This window comes from Canis aureus, chromosome 5, assembly GCF_053574225.1.
Source record: "Canis aureus isolate CA01 chromosome 5, VMU_Caureus_v.1.0, whole genome shotgun sequence".
Classification (NCBI taxonomy): domain Eukaryota; kingdom Metazoa; phylum Chordata; class Mammalia; order Carnivora; family Canidae; genus Canis; species Canis aureus.
In genome coordinates this window covers 77627308-77653239 of record NC_135615.1, presented here as the reverse complement: position 1 = coordinate 77653239, position 25932 = coordinate 77627308, and the positions used below count along the sequence as shown (strand labels likewise).

At 43.1% G+C, this 25932-nt stretch overlaps 1 protein-coding gene and 1 long non-coding RNA gene across 9 annotated transcripts in view; one reads left to right on the top strand and one right to left on the bottom strand.

Moving 5' to 3' along the window:
* The window catches only part of LOC144314742 (uncharacterized), a 28168-nt gene extending 20561 nt beyond the window's left edge, over positions 1-7607 (bottom strand). The window contains exon 1 of the long non-coding RNA XR_013380592.1: positions 7265-7607. This is a non-coding gene — a long non-coding RNA (uncharacterized LOC144314742). The remainder of the gene's footprint in view (positions 1-7264) is intronic.
* ZBTB40 (zinc finger and BTB domain containing 40) overlaps positions 5843-25932 on the top strand; it is a 73461-nt gene continuing 53371 nt past the window's right edge. For 4 of the 8 annotated variants that reach the window (XM_077899216.1, XM_077899220.1, XM_077899214.1 and 1 more), the window contains exon 1: positions 5843-6022. The gene's annotated coding sequence lies outside the window, so the exon portion shown is untranslated. Of the gene's footprint in view, positions 6023-8556; positions 8828-25932 lie in introns of those variants that run through there. The other 4 variants (XM_077899221.1, XM_077899217.1, XM_077899219.1 and 1 more) reach the window with 2 other exon arrangements.

Here is a 25932-nt window from a genome sequence, read left to right as displayed (position 1 = left end):
CGACTCAATATTGAAGAAGGAAAACAGAGTTGCAGGACTGACATGACTCAACTTCAGGACTTACTGTAAGGCTACAGTAATCAAGACTGTGGAATTGGCAAAAGAATAGATCAATAGAACAGAATAGCCCAGAAAAAAAATCTATATGGAGTTAACTCATATTTGAAAAAAAGTAGAAGAGGCAATACAATAGAGCAAAGATAGCTTCAACAAATGGTGCTGGAAAAACTGAACATCCTCATGCAAAAAAAGGAATCTAGACACAGACCTTACTCTATAAAATTAGCTTAAAGTGGATCACAGATCTAAAAGTAAAATGCAGAACTCTAAAAGTCCTAGAGAGTAACAGAGGAAGAAAATCTAGATGACCTTGGGTATGGTAATGACTTTTTAGATACAACACCAAAGGCATGATTCGTGAAAGAAAGAATTGACAAACTGGGCTCATTAAAATTAAACTTTCTGCTCAGCCAGAGACATTATCAAGATAATGAGAAAATAAGATACAGACTGGGAGAAAATATTTGCAGAAGACATACCTGAAAAAGGACTATTATCTGTAATATACAAAGAACTCTCAAATCTCAACAATAAGAAAACAAACAACCTCCTGAAGAAATAAGTCCAAGGCCTTAATAGACACCTCGCCAAAGGAGACATACAGATGGCAAGTGTATGAAAAGATAGATGCTCCACATCATATGTCATCAGAGAAACACAAAGCAACAATGAGATGCCACTGTACACCCATTACAATGACCCAAGTTGAGAATAAAGACAACACCAAATGCTAATGAGGATGAACAGATCTCTCATTCATTGCTGGTGGGAATACAAAATGGTACAACCACTTTGGAAGACAGTTTGGCGGTTTCTTACAAACTACACATGCTCTTACCATATACTTCAACAACCGCTCCTTGATGTTGACTCAAATTCAGAACTTATGTCCACACAAAAGTGTGCACACGGATGTTTATAGCAGCTCAATTCATAATTGCCCAAACCTAGAAGCAATTGAGATGTCCTTCAATAGGTGAATGGATCAATATGCTATGAATCATATTGATGATGGAATATTATTCAATATTAAAAAGAAATGAGCTATCATGCCTGAAAAAGACATGGTGGAAACTTCAATGCATATTGCTAAGTGAAAGAAGCCAATCTGTAAAGGCCACATACTGGATGATTCCCACTATATGACATCTTGGAAAAGACAGAATTATAGAGACAGTCAATAAGTCAATGGTTAACAGGGATTGGAGGCAAAGAGTACAAATATAGTCACCATTATAGTATCACACAGGAGAGCAGTGAAATTCTTCTGTGCGATACTATAATGCTACATACATGCCATTCTATATTTGGCCAAAACCATAGAATGTACAACAAGAAGAATAAACCCTCATGTAAACTATGGACTTTCAGCGATAATGATGTGTCAATGTAGATACAATAACTGTAAGAAATGTGTCACGCTGGTGGGGATGTTGATGGTTAGGGGAGGTTATGCATGTGTATAGGCAGGGGGAATACCGGAAATCTATGTACCTGCCTCTCACTTTTGCTGTGAAACTAAAACTGCTCTTAAAAAATAAAAATGTTCTGTATCTCAATATTGCGGTGGTTACACAGGTGTATGCATTTGCCAAGACTCCACTTTAAATGAGTACATTTTCTTATATGTGAATTATGCTTAATAAAGTTGATTGTAAGTGACATGAAAAACTCTGCTGGCTTGCATCTGCAGAAGGAGGTAAAGCATATCGAAGGAGGCCAGAGAATGAGGACATTACAGTAGGTGAGAGATAAAGGTCAACTGGACTTTGGCCATGGAAACGGAGGATATATATTTAAGAGGTAAAATCAGTAAGATTAGGTGACTGATTGAGGTCAAGCAACAGAAGTGTCAAGGGCAACTTCCAGGTGCCTGACCTGAGCAATCGGGCAGAGAATGGTGGGTGGGTTGTCCTTTCTGAGCTAAGTTGCTGAAGAGGAGAAGCAGGTTTGGCTGGAAAATCATAGCTTCTGTGGATGCTCCATCTCCATGGAGATGTCAATTTCATTTCATCATTCTAAATGTAAAGCACCTTTTGTTTAGGGGGAAACCAAGGCAAGGGATGCATTCACAATATACGATATTGGTAAGACAAGACCCATAGAAAGGCTCCAGATTCCATTGGCTGGGCAGCCCCTTTGCAGCAAGGCGGTCTCCCTCCTCCGCGTCTTTTGTCTTTTGTGCCGGATGGATGAGCAGGCGCCTGACCTTTCTGAGTCATTCAGCAAATTCCAACAGCTTTCTCATCTGAGACTCACTGGTCTCCACTGGGCAAGATCTGAAGACCAAGCTTCATTTGGATTTGAGAAAAGGGTAGTGAAATTTGAACACATAAAAAGCCAGGAAAAAAGATTGCCAAGGCCCAGATACCTACTCTAACAAATAAAAAGCGTATGTCAAGCATCTAGCAAACTTCACTTCAACAAATACCGCCACCGCCTGAGGGAACAGCAGAGACATTTGACCGGGCAGCAGCTGCGGAGAGAGGGTGCTATTTAAAGACTCTGCTTTTGCAGCCCAAGGACTCTGGGTTTAGGATTTGATTAGAAGGCGGAGAACAGACACAAAGACTGAGAAAAGAACCAGATTTGGGGAAAAACATCACCGGGTGGTTGGCTGCTGGTGTGAACCCTGAGTATGTGAAATGAGTTTATTTTAATAAAATTATGTCTATGTCTCTCTGAGTAAATTAAATGTGTTAATTCATGGAAAGCACTTGGAACAATGTCCCGCACATAGTGCAATACTGGAGGGAAACTCATTATTATCGTTACTATCTGTCCATGTACCCACCTACATATATACCCAGGGATGGAGAAATGCTCAGCTATAATGATACGTTTCTGCTAAGTGCCAGGATTTATAGTGATTCTGTTTTTAAATCTCTCATTTTTTTTTTCCTGTAATCCTTGAACTCTTTTTTTTTTTTAATTTTTATTTATTTATGATAGTCACACACAGAGAGAGAGAGAGGCAGAGACATAGGCAGAGGGAGAAGCAGGCTCCATGCACCGGGAGCCCGACGTGGAATTCGATCCGGGGTCTCCAGGATCGCGCCCTGGGCCAAAGGCAGGCGCCAAACCGTTGCGCCACCCAGGGATCCCTAATCCTTGAACTCTTTATAATGGACACGTATATTTTGTAAAACCCCCAAGACATTATTCTGAGGGAAAAAAGTGAAGACTCTGAAGTCAGACTTCCTAGGTTTAAATCCCAACTCTACTGCTCAGAAGCTGTGTCACCTTCTCTGAATCTGTTTTCTCCTGCATAAAAAAGGACACTAATGTCACCTATCTCTTCGGGGGAGGGGGGGTGATGAGAATTCAATGAGATAACCTAAATAGAGCATGGCATGGTCCCTGGCAGAGACCAGGGTGAGGTAAATGATGCCTGGCTGCTATTAGCAGTAGAAGTGGTGGAGGCTGTTCTATTTCCTATGGCAGGGATCATGTTCTATTCATCTCAGTGTCCTTGGCATGTAGGAGTCAAAAACAACTGGTAATTTTGCTGGAGCCTCCTCAGGCATCAGCCTGGGAATATTCTCTTGTCACAGTAGAAGAAAGGGTGAAAAGTTCTCAAGTACCTTCCTCCTTCAGGTCAAGGTTGGGTCTGTCTGACGATTGGGAAGCACAAGTTATTTCTCTAAAATCCTTGAGGCTCTCTGGAGAGATGAGGTCCTTAGAGGTTCCTGTCCTTGTTTTCTTAATTCTCCCATGTGATGGCCAGCTGGGAGCCAGCACCATTATTTCCATGACCCTATGCTTTTCTTCATGAACTATAGGCCAGGCAGTCCCTTGGGAACATCTAATAAAGCAAAACCTCAAGTAAGCAGTCATGGAGAAACTGCAGCCACTGACCCATGACTGTGTATGAGTGTGTGTTGAGGGATGGCATTTTTTGTCAGAGCTAAAACACTCCTTCGGAAAGAAAGAGTCCTTCCTATATTTCATAAACATATATTCCTTTTAAAATAAGAAATGCAAAATTAAGAAATCCTGTTCTTTGCAACTGTGATCCCAGGAATTCATGTACGTGGTAGCCACATTTCTCACGTCTTTTCCCAGTCCCTGTAGCATGCAGAGCCTTGTTAAGTGGAACAGGGAGGACAGATCGTGGCTTCAAACTTATTTCTATTGTTTCAGATGTTTGAACCTCAAGCTACTCATTCACCTTTACATACAGTGCATTGGCATTAATACTGGTTTGCAAGAAACAAATCCATTAATTCGAGAAATATTGTTTGAGCGCCTACTATGTGGCAAATACCACGCTAGGTATTTGTGGTTTGTTTGCCAAATCTGGCAACTCTGTAAATTGAAGGCTTCTATTATTTTTTTTTAAAGATTCTATTTATTTATTCATGAGACACACACACACACAGAGAGAGAGGCAGAGACACAGGCAGAGGGAGAGGCAGACTCTTCGTGGGGGGGTCGGATGTGGGACTCTATCCCAGGACCCGGGGATCATGACCTGAGCCGAAGGCAGATAGATACTCAACCACTGAGCCACCCAGGCGTCTGAAGGGCTCCTGTTGAAGATGAATGCAGAGATGGTGGAAATGAATGATTGGGGGCACAGCATCCGTGGTGCGGCTCTAGTGACTACAAAAGTGACTGGACGTCAGGTCTAGTAAATCTGACCCTGCATGTGACAGTGACGCATGAGTACAATAGTGAAAGTGACTAATTGGGCAGTAAGGAGGACAGCTGTGTACCCGGCAGGGGCCTGCTAAATATTGGCTCGACTATGGGGCAGTGAAAGCAGCTGAATGACAATGACAATGAAAACAACCACAAGGCTGACGGCCGGGCGCAGAGTCCAATTGCTACACTGCACAGAATTTTTCTTAGTTTGTGGTCATGGACAGGGGTCGCCTATCGGACAGTGACAGTAAAACAATAATGAAGCCGACGACAGCGACAATGCAAGTGACAGTTCTGCCCCGCAGATTGCATGCACTTGTGATGAAAACCAGGGATGCAGTGGGAGTCAGCCTGACAATGACAGCTCTCGGAACGACCGAGTATTGACATTGTGGATGTAACAGCTGTAACCACAGAGGGAACCCGGCATTGTACTGCGACTGCTGGATTTGGGCGGCATGACTGGCAGTGACAGAAAAATTGGCTGCGCGTCAGTGACAGAGTGACAGTGTGAGGTTCAGTGGGCCAGCACTGATGTGACTTAATTTGTCTGATACTGTCTGGATCTGACTGCATCGGTTGGGCTGTACGAGGGCTGCAAACAGGAGTTCCAGCGTGGAACGCTCACGGTGCAACAAGGCGTGTGAAAAGAGAAACTGAGCAAAAAGGCTCTGATCACCCCCGCCCGCCCCCAAAAAACACCTGCCCCTAAATTCCTTAGGGGGAGGAGGGAGAGGCGGGACTATAGCCCTTCAAGACGCGACGATTGGCTGACACGAGCCCGTTAGCCTATCACGGCCGAGCGGCGCCGAGCCCGCCCACCAATGAGGACGCGTCTGGGGACGCGGCTCGGGTCACGTCTCTGCTCTGCACGTGAACGTGTTTTGGAAAAACGCAGAGCAACCTTTTTGCGTCCATTCGTGAAATAAGACCGTGACCCGGACATTGCCCCCGCAAGAGTCGGTAGAACCCCACTAAAAGTCTCCAAAGAGGGTGTGGGGGAGGGAGGGCGTGGCTAGGGGTCAGAGGTCAGGGAGCCCCAGCGCCCCGGCGGCGGCGGAGGTCGCGCGGGACTCAGGCCCCGCCCCGCGAGACCCGCCCCTCCCCCGGCACGTGACTGTGGCGCGCGCGGGGCAGGCCGGGCCGCCCCCTCGCCGCTTACACTCCTTACGCGCCCGCCTCAAGATGGCCGCCTTCTGGCGTCTCTGGCGCTGTTGAATGGAGAAAGCTTTATTGTTCCCTTCGGGCAGGAGTGTTCGTGTGTCCTCTATGGCGCTGTCAATAAAGAACGGCAGTTTGAATCGGTGCTGAACAGGTAACCATAGAAACGGGGCCGGGACTCCGCGTGGAGACCCCTTGAGCAGCCGAGGCCCGAGAGGCGCCGCACAGGACGGGCGCGCTGAGACCCTGCGGCGAGGCGAGCTCGGCGGGGCTCTGCCCGGGCCCGGCGGCCGGCTCTCCCCGGGACGCGGACCCCCGCGCGCGGGCTCGGCTGTAAGTGCCCGAGGGGGGCGCCGCGGGGCGCCGTGGGGCCTGCCCGCCGCCCGGGGCCTGCCCGCCGGCCGCCGCCTGGGCCTCGCCGCCGCGAGCCTCCGACCCGCTCTCCTGCGCCGGGCGTCCGCGCACTCCGGCCTGGGCCTGGCCGTGGGGTTTTTTACCTTTTAAACGGTTGCGGTCGGGGGTTAGCGGGGGAGAAGACTTTAGTGTGATTTGTGAAACGTATATGAAATCCAATTTTAGTGACCCCTCCCCCCCCAGTGAAGTTTTCTTGGAGCGCGGCCATGCGCATCGTTCGGTGCCGTCCACGGCTCCTTTCTTCCCGGAGTCGCTGCAGCGACACAGGCAGAGACGGCGTGGCCCGCAAAGCCCGGAATACTGCGGCCCGGCCCTGCCCCCCTGACCTGGACCCGCGTGGCCCGGCGGTTGCTGTGATCGCTTCCCACGGAGCGGCCCCCCTGCACCTAGAGCTCGACCCCCTGCACCTGGAGCTCGACCCCCTGCACCTGGAGCTCGACTCCCTGCACCTGGAGCTCGACCCCCTGCACCTGGAGCTCGACCCCCTGCACCTGGAGCTCGACCCCCAGAGCTCTGCTCTCAGTGATCCGTTATTCAGCGTGTGAAGTGTTTCCCCTATTTTATTTTTAAAGATTTTATTTATTTATCAGAGACACAGGCAGAGGGAGAAGCAGGCCCCACGCAGGGAGCCCAACGTGGGACTCGATCCCAGGTCTCTGGGATCACGCCCTGGGCTGAAGGCAGATGCTCAACCCCTGAGCCACCCGGGCTGCCAGTTCCCCTATTTTAAACAACAGTCACCATGCATCATCCAGCGCTTGCAATAATAAGCCAGGCGCCTTATTTATATTCATACCCAGAGAGTTCTGTTTTTTTTTTTTTTCTGCTGACAACACTTCATGAGTAAGTGCCCCTGTTCCCCCCCCCCCCCCCCCAAAGAGAGGAAGCCCAGATTCTGAGGTTACACTTCCTTAAGGGTGCACTAGATTATAGGTCTGGCACCTTGAGCCCCCTCCAGGGAGCCCTCTGCTTGGTAACCTACCTCCTGCTGCTCCAGGCTGCTTTCTCAAGTCTCAACCTGGGGCTCCTTGGTTCTTCCTTGAACTTGTATCACATCTGTGTGTGGTTTATGGAGATATAATCAGAACCTCAAAGGGAAAGTTTGTTTTTGACTTAGCTAAAGGACAAACATGTCACGCCCTGCTTTTTTTTTTTTTTTTTTTTGAAGATTTTATTTATTCATGAGAGACACACAGAAAGAAAGAGAGGCAGAGACACAGACAGAGGGAGAAGCAGTCTCCATGCAGGGATCCCGACGTGGGACTCAATCCCAGGTCTCTAGGATCACACCCTGGGCTGAAGGCAGCACTAAACGGCTGAGCCACCTGGGCTGCCCTGCTTTCTAATTTAATAGATGCCTTTCTTCTATGGCAGTAGTTCCCAAACCTAGCGATTCGTCACTAGTTTAACAAATGATTTCAGAACACCCCATGCCTGCCTGCCTGCATGCATGCATGCTTTCATGAATCATTCAAGTATTTGTTGAGCACCCACTATGTACTAGGGATGATTCAAATCCCTGGAAATAGGGATCCCTGGGTGGCTCAGCGGTTTAGGGCCTGCTTTCAGCCCAGGGCGTGATCCTGGAGACCCGGGATCAAGTCTCCTTACAGGGAGCCTGCTTCTCCCTCTGCCTGTGTCTCTGCCTCTCTATGTCTCTCATGAATAAATAAATAAGATCTTAAAAAAAAAAAAAATCCCTAGAAATACAGTGGTGAACAAGATGAACATGGTCTTTACCCTTTCACGGAATTTAAATTCAGTAGGGTCTTGGACAGATGGTATGTGGGTAGGCAAAAGTAATTCTAAAAACAGGTGTCATAGCATCATAATAAAATTAGTAGTTAATATTAAATGATTTCTGCATTGCTAATACACTACTGCTTTATTTACATGGATTATCATTTAGTCCTCATGCCAACACTACAATAAAGGTAGTATTAATATTTCCATTTTAAGGGACGCCTGGTTGACTTAGCATTTCAGCATCTGCCTTTGGCTCAGGGCATGATCCCAGTCTCTCTCTGCATCGTGCTTCCGATGGGGAGCCTGCTTCTCCCTCTGCTTTGTCTCTGCCTCTTTCTGTGTGTCTGTCATGAATAAATAAATAAAATCTTTAAAAAAAATTCCTATTTTAAAGCTGAGGACAGAGACTCAGGAGAGATTACAAGATTACATAGTTAATATTCAAGGGAGCTGAGATCTGAACTTTAACTGATCACACCATCCTGCATTATCCCATCTGTTTATTATCTTTTTTTTTTTTTTTTAAAGATTTTATTTGTTTATTCAATAGAGACACACACACAGAGGCAGAGACACAGGCAGAGGGAGAAGCAGGCTCCATGCAGGGAGCCCAACGTGGGATTCAATCCCAGGACCCCAGGATCACACCCTGGACCAAAGGCAGGCACTAAACCACTGAGCCACCCAGGAACCCCCTGTTTATTATCTTTTATACCAACTCGGGGATGCCCTCAAGGCAGGACCACACCTTACCTGTTTTTGTATCAGTTCCTAGCCAGTGCCCACAGCCTGTAGTCTGGTAAGTATTAAATCAACACATTCAGGCCATTGGTTGAGCAAATATTTGAGTGCCTCCTATGTACCAGACACCACTGTGTCTTATGATTACCATGAGGAAGATGGACCTAACACCTCATGTCTAACACAAATTGTGGTATCTGTGGGAGATCCCTCTTACCGGGATGGCCCAGTAAGCCACTGGAGAAAGGTATTTGAAGCTGAAACTCTTGAGTGACCGGGATCCAGGCCAGCAAGAAGGGAGAGGGGAGACAACTAGGAAGGAAGAACTCTTTAATAGGATCAGAGATTGTGAAGTTGCAAGAATTTGGGGTGTTGGAGACCTGGAAGAAGTTAGTAGTGGTTCTGTGATTCAGTCGTGTGCTTCCAAGTCCCTGTCCCTCCCTGAAGCCAGCTCTCCTGTTGAGAAAGTGGCATGCCCATGGGCGGAAAATGATGGTACCTCCTCAAAGGATTATTATGTGGATTAAATAAGAGAAAATGTAATAACAGGTTGGGTGTCTGCTTTTTGTTGTTACACATGTTGCTAAATTCTGGTTAGAGAAAACTAACCAAATTTGGCCCCAAATGGAAATTTATTTGAAGTGCTAAATAATAACAAAAGCCCAGGATTCTGTTACCAACAGAACTGAAGGTGCGTCTGTCTTTAAGTTTCTATCTTTGAAAGAGACCAGGGACAGGAACAGGTCTTATCTTTTCTTAATGTTTCTGTTGAGATAGAACTCTTCCAAACGGCTTTTAATTTTTTTTTCGACCAAATTATACAACTGTTTATTCATGGCACTTTTCATTATTTTAGTGTGTTCCTCCATTGAAGACGTGCACTTTTTTAAGGCAGTCTAAGAAAATGATAGGCTTCTTCTAGTTGTTAGTCGTTTCAAATGGTTTGTTTGCAAATGGTTTTGAGTTTCCTCTGAAAGTTCTCAAGATGATGATGCATACTTTATGCAGGGCATTGAATGTTTTAAAGCACGTAGTAGAGTTTTTGAATTGGTAAAAATAAAAAGGTGTTTGGGTTCATGAATGTGAAAAATTGCAAAGGCAGTAAGAAATCAAGCAAACTGTATAAGAAGATCAGCAATGTCAAGTTTTGCTTTAAACTATGTCTAGTATCCAGATTGCACATGTCTTTAGAAGATGTAATCCAGCCCAGCAAATGGAGCAAGGAACTGGACAGAGAGTGGCAGGTTAAACAATAAGCCTTGCATTAAATTGCTATTTTAGGTTTGGGTGGGACGTTCACATTTCAGGTATTCCAGTTTTACTTTGTGATTTGGGGCTGTTAGGTTCCAGTAAAGAGAAGGTGGTAACACTGGTTTTGAAGGATAATATAAAACTGCAGGAGGAGCGAGGGCATACCAATTTGTTTTTCAGTCTATTTTATTTCAGTTCAAAGCAACATTGCAGACAGGCACTGCAGGAAAACGAGCCACACCTTGGTAATACTCAACTGCTTTTGGAGATTGAAGAAGACTGAGTATAACCAAAGTGTGACTTGTTTTCTTGGGCTGTCTGCAAGGAAGCTTTGAACTGAAATAAAATAGATTGAAAAACAAATTGGTATGCCCTGTTGCCTCATACTGAGTATTTACGTTATCCTTCTGGAGTACTGCGTGTACCAGCACCCCGGAGGAAGGCAGTGACCCCTCAGCCGCTTTCAACTCTTCAAGAGAGTGAGCTCTTTGATTTTCACAAGGAAATTGAATTGGAATTTATGGTTTTCCGGATCTCCAATAGGCTGCCTTCTAAAGCTATCATCTCGATAATGCGAAGAAAGCAAGCTGTAACCATGTAGAGGAAAGAATTAAATATTAAGGGCATTTAAATTCAGAGATGAGATTGTCACTTTCTTTAAGTCATGGAGGGGGTATGGTGTGTCATTTGCAGAGACCATTGCAGTTTTGAGGCTTCTGCAGCCCTCAAGGGAAAGGGTAAGGAAAGAATACTAGCTTTTCTTATATTTCCCTAATGTTACTATTTAACTCCAAATCTTCAAACTCTTGGCACCAAGTATTTCATTTCCTTAGATGAAGTAAATACATTATTGCTGATCTCAGGTGGTTAATCTGGGGTAAACGGTTGAGTTGCAAGGGACCCACAGATTCTTTGAATTTGCCTGCAAATTTTTCTGAATGTCATTTTCCTGGGGAGTGAGCCCATTTCTCTGATCAGGTCTCAGAGGGATCCTTGACCTTCAAAAGGTGCAGAGCCAACGATAAAATGTTACATGTAATACCACTGGCCCAAAGTAGTATTGAGAATCCCCTTGAAGCCAGTTACTTCTTACTGCTGTGTGGTTTTGACTTCAGTTTTGAAAATATCTTTCCAGGCCTCGTTTCCTGTTGAAAGTGGCCAAGCATAGTTGAGTGATCACGTCTGATAGAGGTATTTACCCCATGAGGTACTTTAGAAATGCCTCAGAGGTCATTGTCATGATTTTACAGGAGACTGCCACACTGGTGATGTGTTGTCTTGGCAACCTTGGTAGCAGTTGCCCTATTTGTTTTCTTTTTTTTTTGACAGGTGAAAGGAAGAGGCTTAGCAGCCTAATACTTTGGCTCTAGGCATCAAATTTGTGCAACTGGACTCGGTTCCTCAGTACCATAAGAAAGTAGGATTAGGAGGGAGAGAGGAAGAGGAGAGGGATGGATTCAAGGAGGCAGAGACAGAGGAGTGAAGGAAGAGAGATGCTGCCCCTGCATTTGTCCTGGCATCCATCTGTGTGAAGGGAAAGAGCTCTTTCTGAAACCAAACTTACCTCACTTATCTAATACTAAGGACCTCTGAAAAAGTTGTCTCATAGATGCAGTTTCTGGTTTATTAGTACTCAAATGGAAATAAAAGGAACCATCTTTAGGTCTTTATCTTGGGGCATTTTGTAAACATGGGACCTCAGTCCAGAACTGTTGTGGGCCACGGTTTGGCCCATACTGTGTTTATCAATGTGTTGCTTACATTTACAGAGAGATTTTGCATCTGCCTGACCCCTGGAGGTATTTGCATGAGTGACTTCTGCTATCAGCCGAGAGTCTAATTCTGGGACTCTCGGTGTTTTACGAAGTACATTTTTATGAAGGGAAGGGCCTAAGAAGGAAGAGGGAGATGAGAAACAAAGGATTAGTAGCTATTGGGGCTCTAAATATTGGTTACTTTTTTTTTTTTTTTTTAAAGATTTTGTTTATTTGAGACAAGACTGTGAGCATGAGCACAGAGAGGGGCAGAGGGAGAGGGAAGAGCAGGCTCCCTGCTGAACAGGGAGCCCCATGTGGAGCTTGATCCCAAGACCCTGGGATCATGATTTGAGCTGAAAGCAGATGCTTAACTGACTGAGCCATCCAGGCGCCCGTAAATATTGGTTACTTGAAATTTGTTAAAATCTAAAAAAGTGAACAGTATGTGGTTCTGATTTTGAGAAAATATTGCAAGAGGTCATCTACCCTGCTAGTTTCATCTGTTTCTCAGCTTTCTGAGACTGCAGCCTGGTTGTTGGATCTTCCTCTTTGACTCCTTTAGCTCCTTGTCCCCACTAGCACTGAAGGGTGATGTCAGGGGCTCTGGCAGCAGTGAACTTGCCATTTTTCTTCCATCTGGTACTTATCTTTGGTTTCCTCATCTCAGTGGATGGCACCACACAGTTGGCAAAAGGCAGCAAGTCCCCCCATGTTCTTCCCCTTCTGTCAACCCACCACCCTCCTTCCACTCCCTACACATAAATAGTCCATGTTTATTTAGGCTACAAGCCTATTGATGTCCCCTTTCACTTTTGGTTAAAGCTACTGTAATCTCTTGTCCTGAATTACTACAACAGCCTCCTAGCTGGCCAGCTGGCTTCTTCCTTTGTTCCTTTCTAATCTATTTTGTACACTGTTGCCAGTGATCTTTATAAAGCACAGATCACATGTTACTGTGTCCCCCTTGCTTTAAACTCTCAAGTGGCTTGCCTGTCCTCAGGATAATACAGTTCCTTGGCTTGGCCAGCACTGCCCTCAAGCTCTGGCGAGGCCTGTCTCAAGCTTTATCTTCCTCTACCCTCCCCTCTCACCCTTCTTCTACTTGAGCACTGGTCAGTCATGCTCGATGGGCCGCAGAACTTCATCCTTCCCAGGACATGTGGGCCAGCTGCACTCTGGGGCTTTGCATTTTTCTGGTCATGTTACTAACCAGGCTTGCCACTATCTGCACTGATCATGAGATCACCGAATGTTGAGTTTTTTATGTGGTTCCTTTGTCCTTAGATTATGTGCTGCTTCAAATGTGTTGTCAAATACTGTCCTGAGGTCAGTTGATGTATTTATTTTCTGTGTGTGTATGCCACCAACTTGATAACCTTTATCAACAGGCTCTTTGTTTGAAATTTTAAGAATTGCTTTAAAAAAAATCTAATATTGTTTTTTAACTAGGTAAACCATTTATATGGTTCCAAAATCAAAACTACACACAAGGTGCATTCACAGAAGTTTTTATTTCATACCTGATCCTCCTTCTCTGTTTCTCTTGAGTCTTGCTATCAAAGTTTTGGGGGTTTTGCCCATCTGTTAGGTAAGAAATAATTTCAGTATAGTTTAAATTTGTTTTCTCCTTTAATGAGATACAGGATACCTGCCCAATGTCTGTGGCATAAGTTGCAAAAACATTTTTTCCAATTTGTCATATGCCTAACTTTGCATATGTTGTTTTATTGCTGTATAAAAGTTTTACACCTATATATAGTTATATTTGTGGGTCTTACCATGTATTGCTTTAGATTTTGAGTCACAGGAAGTTTGCCCTTCTCTTAATTCATGGGGAATTCATTAATGTTTTCTTCCAGTATATGTGTGGTTCCCCCTCTCTTTTTTTTTTTTTTTTTTTTAAACATTTAAGGTTTTTATCCTTCTGGAATTTATCTTGATATTTGGTTTGAGAAACAGCCAGGTGCTCCAACGCTATTTATGAAAAGTTCTTATTGGGGCGCCTGAGTGGCTCAGTGGGTTAAGCATCCGACTCTTGATTTCAGCTCATGTCATGATCTCGAGGTCCTGAGGTCAGGTTACATGCTGGGCCTGAAGCCTGCTTAAGACTATCCTGTCTTTGTCTTCCCCCGCCCCCCTTCCCCACTTTCGTTCTCTCTCTTCAAGACAAAAAAAAAAAAAAAAAAAAGAAAGAAAGAAAAAAAGAAAAAAAAAAGAAAGAAAGGAAAGTCCTTATTTTTTGGTTCATTGATTTGAGATGCTGTTTTTACTGGATACTAAACTGTTGTATGCATTTGAGTTTCTTACTGAATTTTCTATTTTGTGCCATTGGTTTGTCAGTTCATATGCTGTTACAAAACCATCGTAATTTTAGAGGCTTTGGAATTTTTTTTAACATCTGGAAGGGCCATTTTTTTTCACATTGCTCTTAGTGTTTTCTGGCTGTTTCTGCCTGTTCATTTTGCCACATAAACTTGATAAATCAATTTGTCTAATTTCAGGCATTAACGGATGGTATTTCTATTAAGATTATGTTAAATTTATTAATCAGCTTAGAGAGAACTAACATCTTTAGGATGTTGAGTCTTCTTCTCCAAGATTGCGGCCTGTCTTTCCATTTGCTCAAAGCCACTTTTGTGATTTTTCAGGAATGTTTTATGTTTTACCTATAAATTTTGTATGCTTCTTGTTAAGCTTATTAGGTTTTCATTCTTAATTATTATTTTTTTAAGATTTATTTATTTATTCATGAGAGACACAGAGAGAGAGGCAGAGACACAGGCAGAGGGAGAAGCAGGCTCCATGCAGGGAACCCGATGTGGGACTCGATTCCAGGACCTTGGGATCATGCCCTGATCCGAAGGCAGGTGCTAAACTGCTGAGCCACCCAGGCATCCCTCATTCTTAACTTAAAAAAAAAAAAAAAAAAAAAAAAAAAATTCCTTTTAGAATTTTAGAATCCCTCCAGAACTTCTTGGAGGAATGTATATACCACACACTCATATACTTTTATATATCATTTCAGATGGTTCATAGATTTCTTCCTCAGCCCATCCTGTTGGATTATCCCCTCAGAACCCCTTCTCTTGTCTGTCTTTCTCACATTCCCATTCTCAGGACATAGCTCTGTGTCCTACATACAGTAGGCAGTCTGTACACATTTGTTGAATGGATAAATAAAGCAGGAAGGGGAAGATGAAAGTGGATGAAAGAGCGAGCCTGTAAGACCCATATATGGAAAGGTTGTCCTTGTACAGACATCCAGATATCCCTAAGTATACAGTCTGCAGCTGTTAATTCACTTTGTTTGTAGTATGTTGTTCTCTTTACCCTCATCCCAGAACTTTAAAAAATAGCATGTTGATAATGATAATTATCATTTATTGAATACTACAAAATGCTAGTCACTGGCTAGGTCTTTTCCATAATTATTTCTTGTCATCCTTATAGCAACTAAGCAATAGGTATTAATTAGTTTCTCCATTAAAATATGTAAGTTTCAAATATAGAAAAATGTAGATAGCATTATGAGTTCCCATTTACACATTACCTCCCTTAAGGTTGAGGAAACAGACTTTGAAAAATTAAGTAACTCCAGTTTACAAAGTTAAAGTCAGGTTTAGAACCCATCTCTTTTTAGCTTCTTACTAAGATTGTTTTTCAAATTTTAAAGTCTCAGCTGGCTAGGGAAAAGCAGAAACAAGGATGACGGTCAAGAAGCTACTCCATTCTAAACTCCAGCTCATAGTATTACATTAGTCTTCCCTTCTATCTAGTTTAATCACAAAGATTTCCCTTACTTGTTTGCAAACAGTAAGCCCTCTGAATCCCCCACCCCCTGCCCCGCTTCTCTTATATGTTCTGCTCACACTTGCTTTCTCTTGGCCTGGTTTTATTAGTATAGCCTAGTACTAGTTGATTTTGAAAGGCCTGCCAGTGTTTTGAGTACTGGCTCCCAGCATGATATTGAGAACATAGCAGGAACTTAGGAATTTAAATAATGGTATAAAACTTGCTGCTCTTATTTGTCTAGGCCATAGGTTTAGTGAGATCCTATAACTTGTGAATGATGCTCTGAAGTCATTAGCTCTGACCAACCTAGATACAAGCTGCTCCTATAGCCGGCACTCTGCTGTCAGCTGCCCTCAGTTCCAGTCAGGTTCAAACCAGAGGGAGACTTTCGAAGGTCAGAGTCCAAGACAGCAGAATAATTGGCCCCTAGAGTTCTGGATTTTTTTCTCAGGCAGTGAAGTGTTGAGGATGAAATTTTCCATGTCTTTCTTTGAACATTTTTGAGCAAATACTATGGAATCCCATAGGCTCTTTCCCAAAGTTAGAAGCAATAGGAAAGTTATCCTCTTTTGCATTTTGTTGTTGTTGCTAGCTCAAGTTAACCCCCTCAAGTCATGCTCCCTGGTGATAGAAAAGAGAAAGTTGGAGAGGAAAATAATCCCTGCTTCTTCAAAGACAAGAAACTTCTAGCACTGGAGGAGAGGAGAATGGAGTTCATCTGTGAGTGTGCACAGAGGTCTAGGGAAGGTTGGGTGATCTGCATAGTGTCACAGGACAGTAATGTAGGCAGTGGGGGAACTCCATAGTCTTCAGTGTGCCTGATACTACTGAGGTGTAAAAAGAATAGGCTTCTAAGCTAAAAGTGATGTTCTTACTTGTGCCGTGAGCTCTTTGAGAGCAGGATTATATTGAACTTCTTCTCAATGTAAGGACAGCTTTAGTTAAGGGTGTTTGGCTGAGCTCAGTAAAGATCTGTGGGATGGACAGCCACACACTGACTAAGGAACTGGGGCCTTAGAGCCCCACTAGGGCTGCGTGGGCTCCATCTGTCCCAACAGCACCATTACCTGCTTCATGGCTTCAAAGAAGTGTGTGTGGTGCCCATAGAGCACAGAATAAGTAGCCTCAAAATTAAAGTCATCTCCTCTTACTTTAGAAATACTTTATGTACACTGTCATGATGAGCACTGGGTAATGTATAGAATTGGTGAATCTCTATTGTAAACTAATATAACACTGTATGTTTATTGGAATTAAAAACAAACAACAGCAACAACAAAAGCCCTACTTTGTTTACTATGTATCTCTGCCCTGCCTCTGAACAGAGAAGTTACCAAAAAAGTGGGAGAAAGACTGAGGGATCAAGAGCTTTACTGCTTTTTCAGTTCCCACGCTTGGGCAGCATCCAGCGGTAAAGGTTCCGGCTCTGGAGTCAAACAGTGTGGGTTCATTTACGGACTCTGGCACTCATCGGCTTTGTGGTTTAGGGCAAGCTGTTTACTTTTTTTTTTTTTTTTAAGATTATTTATTTATTCATGAGAGAGGGAGAGAGGCAGAGACCCAGGCAGAGGGAGAAGCAGGCTCCATGCAGGGAGCTCGACGTGGGACTCAATCCCCGGTCTCCAGGATCACGCCCTGGGTTGAAGGCAGCACTAAACCACCGAGCCACCTGGGCTGCCCAACAAGCTGTTTACTTTTGATAGGACTCTACTTTTTCAGTTGAAAGTGGAATTAATAATAGTAACTACCTCACAGGTTTTACAAAAATTATATAAGGCTACCATGCAAAGTGCTTGGCACAGTGCCTGGGATATAATAAACTTTCGCGAATGTTAGCTCCTATTGTTAGATCCCTACCTTAACCCTTCCGAACTGTGTCTTTTTCCCTTTCCAAAATGTGTTCTTCATTGCTTAGAGTATATACCAGAAACATAGGTAACAGGAAGAGTCTTATTTTTGTCATTAGTTACCTGGAAGATCTTGAGACACATGTCAACGCCTCCATTTCCTCATCTACAAAATGAGAGAATTGGACCAAATGATTTCAAAAGTTCTTGTATCACCTGTTAATTTTCAGTGAGTTTAAGGCTTTGAATTCTCTCAGATTACAGCCCAGCACTCTTTGTTATATACATACAGTGGCTTATTAGTACTTACAGCTATCTCACTAACAAGCACTAATACCTCCATTTTATATATGAGGAAACAAGCCTAGAGAGTTAAGTGGCTTGCCTAAAGTCACACAGCCTTTGAGAGCGACAGTACTGCAAGTCGTGATGATTCCTAATTTGCTGTGATTTACCACCAGGGTGGGCGATACATAGTAAAGCGGGCTCCAGAGGTTTTTTTTTTTTTTTTAATTTATTTTTAGATTTTATTTACTTATTCATGAAAGATAGAGAGGCAGAGACTTAGGCAGAGGGAGACGCAGGCTCCATGCAGGGAGCCCAATATAGGACTCAATCATGGGACTCCAGGATTACGCCCTGAGCTGAAGGCAGACGCTTAACCACTGAGCCACCCAGGCGTCCCTAGAGCTTCTGACCCCTACTGTAGGCACCTAGTCTCTAGAGTCACCTAGCCTGGTTTGGTATTGTGTAGTTTCCTGAGTGCTCTAATTTTTATATTAAATGGGTATCTTTGGATTTGAACTTTGGTCTGCTGTTACTGTGTTCCTCTGTGTGTCTAGATTGATTATTCCCTGCTGAGGAAAAGCATGTGTATTCTCATAATCAAGTTGGTGAAACCTCAGAGCTTATCCACATCTTCAGGTCACTGCAAAATGCCTGTAAGTACCAGTGACAAAGCCAAGAGTCTTTTTTTTTAACACCTAAGAGGTAGGATATAAAAGCATTGGATTGATGATTGCTTGTTGAGACTCTTGACTGTAGGATGGAAGAGTTGCAGTAGGTGGAACGCAGTCACAGTCCCCAGCCACTCGTTAGATGACTGTGTTGCTCCAGAGATTTTGCAGTTTGGCCTGTGAAGAGTCATCTTGGGTGAGCTACTGAATCAGAGCAGCATGGCCGGAAAGGCACGGGAGAGACAGATAAGCCTCTCAAAGCCTCCTTCCATTAGAATAGCCTTGAAAAATCGCTTGTTTCTGGGAGTTAGAAGATAAGAGGAGACAAGCGGTTTATTATACCGAACATTTTGATGTTTTTGTCTCATTGTATTTTATACAATGCCTCAAAAGAAGAGTTTCATTAGAAATTGAGAGAATCTAGAAAATGAAGTGAGTTTAATGTAATGGTTTTAATAGGCCTATCAAGAATCAGATGCTGCCAGTTTAGATGTGGCAAACAATCTTTATAGTGGTCTTTTGTCCATCCAGTCTCTACCTCCTTGAGAATTCAGTGGTGGGATGGTGGCAGTGATGGTGATTGATAGTGGCTGGCGGCTAATGAATTTATTACACACTTAATATGTCCTCAGTGCAGAGTGCTGGTGCTTTAGGTGTTAACTCATTGACTCTTCTAACCACCCCGTGAGAGACGTACTATTATTGCCCCTATTTTGTAGAGGAGGAAACTGTGCCCCTTGCAGGTTAGGTAATTTTCCTAAGATCACACACTTTGTGATTGGACGGTGGATCTTCACACCAGGTAGTGTGGCTCCAGCTCCATCCTTTAACCATTAAGCTGCACTGCTGCTCATGACAGCAGTGGGCTCTCCGCCCTGGAAAGTGTGCAGTTGGGACGACATTGCATGTAATTTAAAGAGCACATGGACTCTTCTTTCCCTTCCAAATCCATAGACTCAGGTTTAAACCTCATGCTAGACTTGTGGAAATTCTCTGCAGGCAGAGATAATATCTTCTTTAATTTTGCTTGGTACATAGTAAGAACTAAATAAATGTTTAATAGTGAATAGGTAGTTGAAAATGACACTGGCTTTGAAGCCAACCAGGCGTACCCTGGGTTTCTATTTTAAATTCCCTTGTTCTAAAAATAATACATGTTTACTATAAATAGTTGTGAGATGTATGAAGAATAAATCCCCCATCGTTACACTACCTAGGAACCCATTTTGATATATTTTCTGTCTTTTTAAATGCAGATATGTACATGCATGTACAAATACTTTTAAACCAAATTGGAATTTGGAATATCAATTGCATGCTGTTTTTTTTCCTTTTAGTATATTAAAAGCATTTCCTCATGTTATTAAAAATCTTCTAGAGTCTAATTTTAAAAAGTTATTTAGATATAATGCACATACTATACAGTTTACTGTTTTAAAGTATACAACTTAAAAGTCTGTGTAACCATCACCACTTTCTAATTCTGGAATATTTTCATCACTCTAAAAGAAAAACTCCCATATCCATTAACATTCACTCCCCTACTCCCCCTCTTCCCAGCCCCTGGCAAGCACTAATTCACTTCCTATTGCTGTGGATTTGCCTATTCTGAACAGTTTGTGTAAATGAATCCTGTGGTATGTGGCCTTTCGTGACTGGCTTCTTTCACAGAGCATAGTGTTGCCAAGTTTCACTCCTGTTGTATGCTTTCTGTATTCCGTTCCTTTGTATGGCTGAATAATATTCCATTGTAAAGCTATATAACATTGTGTTTGTTCATTTATCAGTTGGTGGACGTTTGTGTTGTTTCCAGTTTTTGTCTATTACATATAATGTTTCAGTGAACATGAGCATGTTTTTGTGTGGAATGTGTTTTCATTTCTTTTGGGTTAGACCTAGGATTGGAATTGCTGGCTAATGTAGTATCTCTGTTTAACTTTCTGAGGAACTTGCAAACTGTTTTCCGTGGTGGTTGCATATTTTACATTCCCACCAGCAATGTGTGAGGGCTCCAATTTCTCCACATCCTCAGCAACACTTGTACTTTCTGCCTGTGTGTGTTTGTTTTATTATAGCATCCTCATGGGTGTGGAGTGGTAGCTCCTGGCAGTTTTGATCTTCATTTCTCTAATGACAACTGATACTGAGCATTTTTTCATGTGCTTATTGGCCATTTTTTATATCCTCTTTGGAGAGATTTATTCCAATCCTTTGCCTGATTTTAATGGGCTTGATTGTGAATTTCATCTGTTTCCTTTATGTGTAAGAAGGCCTTCTATATCATGACCTCAGTTATATATTCATTAAACATGTAATCTTTTAAGTATCTTAAAGAGTCACTTTAAAAATGTGGTTTTTCTTTTTGTTGTGAAGTCACAAATCTACCTTCTAGTTGTATTAATGATAGTGGATCGGGGAAATTGCAATCATATATTCCCTAAGACACTTTTGGGCAGTTTTCTGGCTTGAGGATAATTATTTTCTCATTGAAAGAGCTATCAGTGGTTAATACTTAATCAACATTCAAAGGAAAAATAGTGAATGTGCTGTATAACAGGCCTCCTGCTAGTGGCTACCAGTCTATGAGATACCTAGGAAGCCCTCCCCACTGAGCCACTCCCTTGTTGTGTATACTTAGGGGTTTGGTATTTTGGTTCAAGTGCTGGCTTGAAAATCTAGAAATCCGGGTCCTGGGTTTGGCCCTGCCATTACTTAGGCCTGTGACTTGGCAGGTCACTTAATTCTATCAGCTTTTTTCATCTGTAAAATGACAGGCCTGAATTACATATAGTCTCTAAGGATAATTTTAGTTGCAGAATTCTCAGATTTTTATTATCCTTCTGATCAAGAGTCATTTCACATATGTTTGGTATTGATAAATTCCTTTTATAAAGTTTTAATTAGTGATGGGTGGCAGAGTGACTGAAGGCAGAGTGACAGGCTACAGAAGCGCATGGGAGGGGGGAGTGGGTGAGGAACCCGGGGAAAGGAAAAGAGTGAGGACTGAATCTGATAATAGCCAGGGAGACTTTAGAGGGTGGATAAATTTGAAGTGAGCTGAGAGCTTCATTGGGTGAAGCTCCTTGCAAGAAGAGTAGTTCTGACTCGATAGATGTTCAGAGCACCGAGTGAAAAGCCTGTGGGCAGGGGCAACAGGAGGGTACTGCTTGCATTCTGAAAGAGACTGAAAAATTAGCACATGGTCAGTGCTACTGAATACCTGCACAAGGTTACCTCAAAGACAAAGCTGAATCCAACTAAATCAAAAGAGAGACTGGAGCCACAGAAGAGTCCAGGAAGTTGGTGATGGAACGGACAAGATCGAATGTTAGTTGGTGGTGTCTGTGTTGTGGACACTGATGCTCAGACCCTGTCCGCCCAGTCTGGGGCCTGGCATTTACTTGCAAGATGAAGACAGATGCGCTGGGTTTCCATTGAATTGGTAGTATACAGTCTCTTCTGATGGTACTTGACCTTGCTGCTTGAGTTTTTTCACACCTAACTGTAAAGAGTAGGCCTATTTCGCTAATAAATGAACTAATAAATTCACTTTCTGATTTATATTTCTTTTAAGTTCAGACTGTGTTATCCAACCTCCCAACCAATTAACTGTGAGACTTTTATAGGATAGGGTGTTTATATCTGCAAGGTTGACAACCAGACTAGACCTTTTGGTAAATTAAGTTCAAGCCATCAAGGGAAGTTTCTTGGCAGCCAGCCAACCATCCTGTTCCAACAGCACTCTTTCTAGATAAGCATCTCCATCCATCTTTCAGCAGAGGCCACCGGAAGAAATAAGGCATCTCACATGCAGGTGCTCCTGTCAGGCCAGCCAGCAGCACATCTCTGTCTGTGGAGAGGGGTTGAGGAATGCTAACACCGAGCCCAGAAGTTCTGTCAAGACTAAGGTAGTAATTAAGAACAGGGAGCCAGCAGAACTGCATTGGTACCATGCTCAGACTTACTAGCTATATGGTCTTGGGCATAACCTGTTAGACATTAGTTTCCTCATTTGTACGTTAGGGGTAATAATGGGGATGTTAGGGGAATTGAAAGGAAAAGTGTATGGACAGTGCTTAGTACGGTGCTGGACGTTATTACCATCATGGAGCAATTGATGACCTTGCGAAAGGCATTCTAGAGATTCAAGCATATGAAGAAGAGCCAGTGGATTGGGCAAAAAAGAGATTTCAGGACTTCTTATTCACCCTGTTGCTGAGCAAGGGATTCCTACCCTAGGGTTATAGGGATGGTTGAACACACAACACTGGACACTGGCTGATGAGACTGACCGTAGCTTATTAGTCACATATACTCACAGCCCCAGAGAAGGACACAGGGTTGCCCGCAGGAGCAGAGTGAGTAATCAGGTGCTGTGGGAGGCAGGCTTTGTAGTATCAAAAGGGTGGGTTGCCTCCCGGTTTCTTTCAGAGGATATGATTGGCTTGCTGGAATAATTTTGGGGGCTGATAAGGAACTGAAGCCCACTACTCAGGGATAAATAGGAACTGGACCTTAGTCCCTTTGATAAGGAGGATTGTTTGGCTCAGGGACCTTGTCTACCAAGCAGAGTGGGTAGTAGAGTTTGTAATTAGGTCATTTGAGGCCCTCCTGATTTTACCGGATGTTAAGGCAACACATAATATTGAGCTTGATTTTAGGCTTTGTGCCAGAAAAGAGAATGCAGGCTTTGAAATGCTGTTGAGTACAGCTTTCAGGGAAACTGGGTAGAAGGCTATAGAGTTGTCTGATTCTGGGGAAGACAGATGGGATAGTGGCTAAAAAGGAAATGACACAGTAGTTCATAATAGTGTTATAAGCAGAGATCTCTTCTTTGTTTTCAGTTCAGCATACGTTGATTGATTGACTGTACCGTCTTAGGCTCTTACAAGGCTTAACCAGGTTCAGCTGACCACTTTGGATCAGGAGCAGTTTGACCTCTAGTTACTTTAGCAGCAGCCAGGGAAGCTGTACTAACCCTGGAAGACCAGATTGCTGAAATGCATTCTCAGGATTTGGGGTTGGTGTCAGGCCATAGAGCTATTCACCTCAGACATGGTTATTGGAGTCCTCCATATTTTGTAGGTTTTATTCCCAGAGCTGTTAGGGAGTTTTTTTTTTTTTCTGACTGGAGCCAAAGGCAGGTGCAAAAGGAAAGGATTTGAAGAGGACTTGAGATTTTTTAGAAGTGAAAAGTTACTTTAAGACATAATAATTTGATACGAAAAAAGTGATTGAGAACAGGCATTGTATTAGTGCTTTGTTCCTCAGAGGGTTCCTGGACCAATAGTATCCATATCACCTGGAGCTTATTAGAAATGCAGAATTCAGGCCCTACCCCAGAACTTCTGGATCAGATTCTTTTCTTTGACAGAATCACAGGTCAGAAACCTTTCTAGTGGATATAAGGGCAAGAGCTTTAGGTTGGGCCGACTGGATTAAAATCTCAGTTCCGGGCAGCCCTGGTGGTGCAGCGGTTTGGCGCTGCCTGCAGCCTGGGGTGTGATCCTGGAGACCGGGGATCGAGTCTCATATCGGGCTCCCTGCATGGAGCCTGCTTCTCCCTCTCCCTCTGCCCGTGTCTCTGCCTCTCTCTCTGTGTGTCTATGAATAAATAAATAAAATCTTTGAAAAAAATAAAATAAAATCTCAGTTCCTCTACTAATTTGCTATGTGATTTTGGGCCTGTTCCTTAACCTTTCCACTGTTAGGACTTACGGTAAATTGGTTTTACCTATCTTGCTGGATTGTTAGTATTAAAGGAGGTAACGTAAAAAGTGCTTAGAAACATAGTAAAGTACTTGTTTGTAGCTCTTATTAGTAGTCATTTGATAAATAATATCTTCATATAATTTGACAGAATATGAAAAGAAAGAGCAGAATATCATTAGGGCTAACTCTGTCATGAGACCTGAGTTGATAATTGAGAAAAAAATATGGTCTCCTGAGCTGATGGGGCAGTGGATGTGGTTGGCTCTAACCAGTTCCCTCAGGGGGGAGACTAAGTGTACTTTTTAAGTAACCAAAAGTTGACAGCTATACTTCTTAGTGGCCGCTGAACTCTTGGAAGGGAAAGTTATCTGCAAAAGTGGTAGCTAAGTTGGCATCTGGCGAGGCCTTCACATTATATGGGACAGAACCATGGCTTGAGAATTGAGACCTGGGCTCACTTCTACCCCTTGCCAACTCATGACTCTTAACCAGGCATTTAACATCGCTGAGCCTTAATCTTCCTCTGTAAAACGAAGATAAATGGGATGAGGTGTAAATCTCAGTACACAAGCAAGGGATTATGATCTCTATATCTTCCTTACTTAGTGTCTACCATATTGCTCACTGGATAGCATCCAAATCCCCAGAGGTGAATTTTATACTTGATGCCACCAGCTACTTAAGAATCTTCACTCTTGGGGTTCTTCAGAGCTATTCAGGTTACTTGGATTTCCCAATGACCAGAATGTACCTTAGGAAAACACACAGGCCAGTCAGGTATTGCTATAAATCTCAAGGACTAGAACCACAGGGAACTAGCATTTGGAATGGAATGAGGATGATAGTGACGAAGCGTTAGAAATGATGACGATACATATAACGGGATACTACTATGAATCCAGGAGTGCCAAATACAGAAACTTCCATCCCTTACACTACACGTTACTGCCTTTCAGGTCCTCTGTGTAAGAGACAAGACCAAATGACAGCTGCTTTTGAACTTGAGAAATCTGGGCCCACTAAAAGCTGCAACCACCCTTTTCTGACCTCACCCATCCACCTTGTATTCTCAGAAATAATTGCTAGTGGTTCTCTTTTAACTTAACTGATTCCTTAGATACCTTACATTTTAAATCATCTTTTTTGCGTGTAGCAAATGCCCCCTTTCTTGTCTCTGAATGTGTGATCTTTGCTCTAATTATGTTGAGAGTGCCTGTTATTTCACCTGACTCTGGTTGTTTGTGAGATACTAAATAGCCATGGGGTTAAAGCTGACTTGGATCAAAGAGCAATTCAGCCTCCCAGGACCTCAGTTTCCTCCCTTAAAAAGGAAAGAGATTGGACTAAGGTCATTTGGTCATGCGACAAGAGTACGTGATAGATAAAGTAATGAACTTCTGTTTGCTGAAAGCGATGAATAGGGCTCTCCGAGGTCTCTTCCAGCTCTCTGGTTCCAGCAGAGCCCAGACATCAAGGTAGAAATAAAGATTTTATTCAGGAGAAAGGGATTATCAACAGCAACAGGAAAAAACAAAACAAAACAAAAACCTTTAAGCAGATAAGATTGCATTGAGCCAGACCATAAGAGAGATGTTTCCTACCACGAGATAGATGTGCCCAAAGGAGAGTTCAGAATTGTTAGGGCAACCAGAATCAAGGACCGTTGATTAAGTAATAGAATGGCTTTTCTCTCTTGGTTATTGGAACATGGAAATCCAGGCAGAAGTGGGCCCAAATTCTCCATGGAACTCCACAATATAGGATGTCCAAGGCAACAACCTGTATAGACAGCCAATATAGACAACATAATAGAGGAGGCCTGTTCTTCCCTTTCCATTGCTAGGCACA